The sequence below is a fragment of the Coturnix japonica genome, chromosome W, assembly GCF_054131305.1.
Source record: "Coturnix japonica strain WE chromosome W, WE-NBRP24, whole genome shotgun sequence".
Lineage (NCBI taxonomy): Eukaryota > Metazoa > Chordata > Aves > Galliformes > Phasianidae > Coturnix > Coturnix japonica.
In genome coordinates this window covers 26,591,091-26,597,944 of record NC_140701.1, presented here as the reverse complement: position 1 = coordinate 26,597,944, position 6,854 = coordinate 26,591,091, and the positions used below count along the sequence as shown (strand labels likewise).

Sequence of the window (6,854 nt, the reverse complement as noted above, 5' to 3'; positions counted from 1 at the left end):
TAATTGGGGGCCCGGTCAGGGGGCCCCGGGCTGGAGTGGAGTCTCTGAAGCGGATACAAGACCAGCTGTCGAGCGAGCCACGGCAGCCCGAGTTGGAGTCGGTTAAACTCCTGCTGACAACTTGGAGGATAGGAAGAATGCTTAGGATAAACTGTATTGATTATTGTCACTGTCTTTGTGATTGTTAAATGTTTATGGTATGTGAAAGTATAAATGCAAATGGTGTATGGAACTGTTAATGTTATAGGGATGTGTAAACATGAATGCTATATGGAAGTGGAATTATTAATGTTACATGGAAGTGTAATTGAGGGTTCGAGTAGTGGAATTGTGAAAAAAAAAAAAAAAAAAAAAACAAAAAACGGGAAAAAGATTACAGAAGAACAGTGAGTTAAAATACTGAATGTGACCTGCTCTAGCCAGAAAAGTTTAAGTGCCAGCAAGAGAACGCAAACCCCCGCTCTGCCCCCCCTCACTGCTTACCCCCCCCCCCCCCCCCCGCCCCTCGGCTCCGCCGCTTGTGAAAGCAAACAAATCGTTACTTCCGAATGGGGACAAAAGCAAGACATTAGAAGTATCTCTTCCTAGTCGAGCAAGAATGTCCTCATTTTCTCCCAATAATATACACATTGAGGGAATTAGGGTAGGGACTTGGACAAATTTGTTGATGGAGCTTGAAATTGTATGGAGGGGGAATTGTGGTGGTGGAGTTGGATGGAACGGTGGCAGCTTTACTAGAGCAGGTCCTGAAGATCCCAGGATGAGTTTTGCCCGTAGTGGGCTGAATGCAATGTGCTCACAGCAGTGCAAAGATATTTGTTTTCTGACAGTTTCAGGTGCATCTCACTCTGTACTGCATCAAGAATTACTATACTACCCATAGATGATTTTTGTAACTATAGTAGGAGTAGGTCAACAAGAAAAAGCTTACCAATTAAAAGAAAAAAGAAGGGAGCTAAGGGTGAAGCAAGTAACAATAGAAATAAGTGACTATAGCTGTTAATAACTTTTCTGAGTAGTTTGTATTGTAGAGAGATCTAATATAGTGGTTTGTTATCTTTTAAGAACAGGTGTTCCACCTGGGCTCTGTATCATGCACTGGCCATGCATATATGGGGCACATGTGAAAAAAGCCTGCACAGGAGAGAATCTGTGATGGGTGAGAAAGGCAAAGTGTACTTTGAAGCAGGGGACGCCCTGCAGGCACTGCCTATCGCATCCACCACTACTGTGTTCCTTCTCTCTCCTTTTGGTGGTTTTCCACCTCATAGTTGTTGATAAGTAATAATACATTAGCTTAGAAATTTTCATTTATAGAATTGTCTAAAATGAATGCTTGAATGAGTGTGTATATGTCAACTCAAAAAATTATGACGTTACATGTAATCTTCTGTTTAGTGTATTATCAGTGAAGGTTTTGATTGAGTGATGGTTATGTTAACATTTAAGTCCCCTGCAGCTCAGCGACACTGGGCCACTGCCATCATGGTCCTTGGTGTGCTGCAACACATCAAGACAGACAATGGCTCGTGCTTCATCTCGAGATCTACTCAATGAGCATTGGGGAATATCTCATTCAACAGGCATCCCTGGGAATTCCCAGGGACAAGCAATTGTGGAAAGGGCCAACCGTCTCCTGAAGGACAAGATAGGTGTCCTTGGGGAGCGGGAAGGTCACAGAGGTAGGATCCTGGTAGCCCAGCAGGCAGAAGTATTGGCACAGCACATTATGCAATCAATCATTTTGAACGAAGAGGTTATGCCACAGTAAAGGACAGAGAATCGGGAAAAATTTTATGGATCCCATCGAGAAAAGTAAAATCTGATGCAGTGATCACCCAAAAGGGCGGTCTGGGAGAAACAGAAAACTAATGGAAAGCTGAGTACTTTTCTTTCAGGCATACTGTTTTACAGAATAAAGCTGCAATGGATTTCCTGCTGCTGGCTCAAGAGGCACAGGTGCAAGGACTTTGAATGAGAAAATGGAGTTCCAGCAGATATATGAGAAGCTTTGAGCAGAAGGATGAACTGTATAATATAGCCCAAGATGCCTTGAAAATACTAACTAAAGAACCACTAACGTTATTACACACTGCACCACATACCTCTGCATGTTTACGTCACTTTTTAAATAACTCACCACAAAAATTTATATAAGTACTAACACCTTTATATATTAGGATTAGGATCGGCGCTTGCGTTGTAACGGGGCATGGTTTTGTTAAGCATGGGGAGAGGGAGATGTTGTATTAGGCGAAATCGGACCCTCGGGATGTAACGTGATAGGCCCTCCCCTGCTGGGTCATGCATATGTATAAAAGATAAGGATGAAACTGGATACCTATATAAGGGACCCTCACATTCCAATAAACGCCATTTTACCGCTCACCATAATGGTGTAACAAACAGCTGTGACTTGGTCGGGGCCGTCGATACACATTCACAAAGGGACTTGACGTTCCAGGTTACCAGATTGAGGTAACATCTCTCCTAAGAATCATTCTTTATCCTTGCAAGGACATGGTTTTCTCACCAAAATAATGCTTTTTATCCCTTTAAAATAGCGTTGTTTCCCAGAAATACTGGTTTTCATCCCCAAAAGAAGACATTTTCTCTACAAAATGAAGCTTTGTAGCAAGATATGACACACTGTTTCCACAATACATTTTCTCTTCTACAAACTGAGGACGTTACTAACGGAAATACCTTTTCTCCTCTACAAAATAAGAACATTTCCAACAGATATATCCTTTTCTGACAGATTTTAGAAAAAATTCACAGGAATATCAATACTTATACCAGAAATAAAAAGGTCTCTCTTAGGTATCACTCTTTACCCTTGCAAAAATATGGTTTTCTTACCAAAATAATGTTTTTCATCTCCACAAACAGAATTTTCTAAACGTAAAGGTGGTTTTCATCTTCAAAAGAAATCGATTTCTCTACAAATTTATCGTTTGTAGCCAAATATGACACATTGTTTCCAGAATAACTCTTTTCTTCAAAAAAAAAATGACATTTCCAACAGAAATATCGATTTCTGACAAATCTTAAAAGTAGGTCACATGAATATCAATACTTATCCCAGAAATGAAAAGTACACTCTTAGGTATCACTCTTCATCCTTGCAAAACTATGGTTTTCTTCCCAAACTAATGCTTTTCATCCCTACAAATAGCAATTTCTCCCTAAATTACTGGTTTTCATCCCCAAAAGAAGACACATTCTCTTTAAAACGATGCTTTGTAACAAATTATGACTCATTGATTCCAGAATATCTGTCTTCCCCTACAAAATAATGACATTAACATAAGAATTATCCATTTCAGACAAATTTCCGATGTATTTCACACTAATATCAATACTTACACCAGAAAAAAATGTGTTCTCTCTCAGGTATCACTCTTGAATCTTGCCAAAAATTCTTTTTCTTACCAATACAAAGCTTTTCATCATTACAAGTAGCATTTTCTACCCAAAAAAGTGGTTTTCATCCCCAATAGAAATCGTTTTCTCTACAAATGGTCCCTTGTAGCAACATATGAAACACTGTTATTGGAATACCTCTTTCCCTCTTCAAAATAAGGACATTTCCAACAGAAATATCGATTTCTGACAAATTTTAGAAGAATGTCACACAAATATCAGTACCTATCCCGGAAATAAATGTACTCTCCTAAGAATCATTCTTTATCCTTGCAAGGACATGGTTTTCTCACCAAAATAATGCTTTTTATCCCTTTAAAATAGCGTTGATTCCCAGAAATACTTGTTTTCATTTCTAAAAGAAGACATTTTCTCTACAAAATGATGCTTTGTAGCAAAATATGACACATTGTTTCCACAATACCTTTTCTCTTCTACAAATTGAGGACGTTACTAACGGAAATAACTTTTCTCCTCTACAAAATAAGGACATTTCCAACAGATATATCCTTTTCTGACAGATTTTAGAAAAAATTCACAGGAATATCAATACTTATACCAGAAATAAAAAGGTCTCTCTTAGGTATCACTCTTTACCCTTGCAAAAATATGGTTTTCTTACCAAAATAATGTTTTTCATCTCTACAAACAGCATTTTCTAAACGTAAAGGTGGTTTTCATCTTCAAAAGAAATCGATTTCTCTACAAAATTATCGTTTGTAGCCATATATGACACACTGTTTCCAGAATAACTCTTTTCATCTAAAAAAGAATGACTTTTCCAACAGAAATATCGATTTCTGACAAATTTTAGAAGTAGGTCACATGAATATCGACACTTATCCCAGAAATGAAAAGTACACTCTTAGGTATCACTCTTCATCCTTGCAAAACTATGGTTTTCTTCCCAAACTAATGCTTTTCATCCCTACAAATAGCAATTTCTCCCTAAATTACTGGTTTTCATCCCCAAAGGAAGACACATTCTCTTTAAAACGATGCTTTGTAACAAATTATGACTCATTGATTCCAGAATATCTGTCTTCCCCTACAAAATAATGACATTAACATAAGAATTATCCATTTCAGACAAATTTCCGATGTATTTCACACTAATATCAATACTTACACCAGAAAAAAATGTGTTCTCTCTCAGGTATCACTCTTGAATCTTGCCAAAAATTCTTTTTCTTACCAATACAAAGCTTTTCATCATTACAAGTAGCATTTTCTACCCAAAAAAGTGGTTTTCATCCCCAATAGAAATCGTTTTCTCTACAAATGGTCCCTTGTAGCAACATATGAAACACTGTTATTGGAATACCTCTTTCCCTCTTCAAAATAAAGACATTTCCAACAGAAATAACCATTTCTGACCAATTTTAGAAGAATGTCACACAAATATCAGTACCTATCCCGGAAATAAAAGTTCTCTCCTAAGAATCATTCTTTATCCTTGCAAGGACATGGTTTTCTCACCAAAATAATGCTTTTTATCCCTTTAAAATAGCGTTGTTTCCCAGAAATACTTGTTTTCATTTCAAAAAGAAGACATTTTCTCTACAAAATGAAGCTTGGTAGGAAAATATGACACATTGTTTCCTCAATACCTTTTCTCTTCTACAAATTGAGGACGTTACTAACAGAAATACCTTTTCTCCTCTACAAAATAAGGACATTTCCAACAGATATATCCTTTTCTGACAGATTTTAGAAAAAATTCACAGGAATATCAATATTTATACCAGAAATAAAAAGGTCTCTCTTAGGTATCACTCTTTACCCTTGCAAAAATATGGTTTTCTTACCAAAATAATGTTTTTCATATCTACAAACAGCATTTTCTAAACGTAAAGGTGGTTTTCATCTTCAAAAGAAATCGATTTCTCTACAAAATTATCGTTTGTAGCCATATATGACACACTTTTTCCAGAATAACTCTTTTCATCTAAAAAAGAATGACATTTCCAACAGAAATATCGATTTCTGACAAATTTTAGAAGTAGGTCACATGAATATCGACACTTATCCCAGAAATGAAAAGTACACTCTTAGGTATCGCTCTTCATCCTTGCAAAACTATGGTTTTCTTCCCAAACTAATGCTTTTCATCCCTACAAATAGCAATTTCTCCCTAAATTACTGGTTTTCATCCCCAAAAGAAGACACATTCTCTTTAAAAGGATGCTTTGTAACAAATTATGACTCATTGATTCCAGAATATCTGTCTTCCCCTACAAAATAATGACATTAACATAAGAATTATCCATTTCAGACAAATTTCCGATGTATTTCACACTAATATCAATACTTACACCAGAAAAAAATGTGTTCTCTCTCAGGTATCACTCTTGAATCTTGCCAAAAATTCTTTTTCTTACCAATACAAAGCTTTTCATCATTACAAGTAGCATTTTCTACCCAAAAAAGTGGTTTTCATCCCCAATAGAAATCTTTTTCTCTACAAATGGTCCCTTGTAGCAACATATGAAACACTGTTATTGGAATACCTCTTTCCCTCTTCAAAATAAGGACATTTCCAACAGAAATATCGATTTCTGACAAATTTTAGAAGAATGTCACACAAATATCAGTACCTATCCCGGAAATAAAAGTTCTCTCTGTTGTATTAGGCGAAATCGGACCCTCGGGATGTAACGTGATAGGCCCTCCCCTGCTGGGTCATGCATATGTATAAAAGATAAGGATGAAACTGGATACCTATATAAGGGACCCTCACATTCCAATAAACGCCATTTTACCGCTCACCATAATGGTGTAACAAACAGCTGTGACTTGGTCGGGGCCGTCGATACACATTCACAAAGGGACTTGACTTTCCAGGTTACCAGATCGAGGTAACAAATGGTGCCCCGTGTGAGGAAAAGTCCTGGAGGTGAGTGTGCGATTGCTAAAACCGCGCTGACGGACGCGGTATCCACGGTTCGAGCCCGTGGAAGCACTCTCGGTGGGGTGCAAACGGGAATGCAGCGCTGCGCCTATCCTACGGCCGATAGTTCGTAGAAGACCAGGAAGACTTCAGGTCTCTGGGTAAATGTATTCCGTCATTAGAGTAGTATTGCAACTTTGTAAAACCTACTATGGTAGGAAAGCTACGCCTTCTAAGAAGGACATTGCAGTCGTCATTAGTTGTCTTGAAAAGGAGAGGGAGCTTTCCTCTCCTCGGGTGATTTTGGATCACAATAAGCGGGACTCTTTAACTTTTTCGCTCTGTGAGCGCGCAATGAATGAGCAGAAAGATGCTGAGTTCAAAACGTGGGGGTTGGTGCTTGGGGCGCTGAAAGCGGCTCGGAAAGAAGGGAAGACTCGGCTTGGGGCTGCTTTGGGAATTGGGTCGGGAGGCCTTTTCTCTTGCAGATGTGAGGATTTGAAAGACAAAGACAAGGTGGCGGGAGCCATCCAGACCG

The 6,854-nt window shown here is 38.2% G+C and overlaps 1 long non-coding RNA gene across 1 annotated transcript; it reads left to right on the top strand.

Moving 5' to 3' along the window:
* Positions 1-538: 538 nt before the first annotated feature.
* Positions 539-2,394, top strand: LOC146754634 (uncharacterized). The gene is made up of 2 exons (XR_014939019.1): positions 539-1,682; positions 1,915-2,394. It is a non-coding gene; the product is annotated as an uncharacterized LOC146754634 (long non-coding RNA).
* The last annotated feature ends 4,460 nt before the right edge of the window (positions 2,395-6,854 follow it).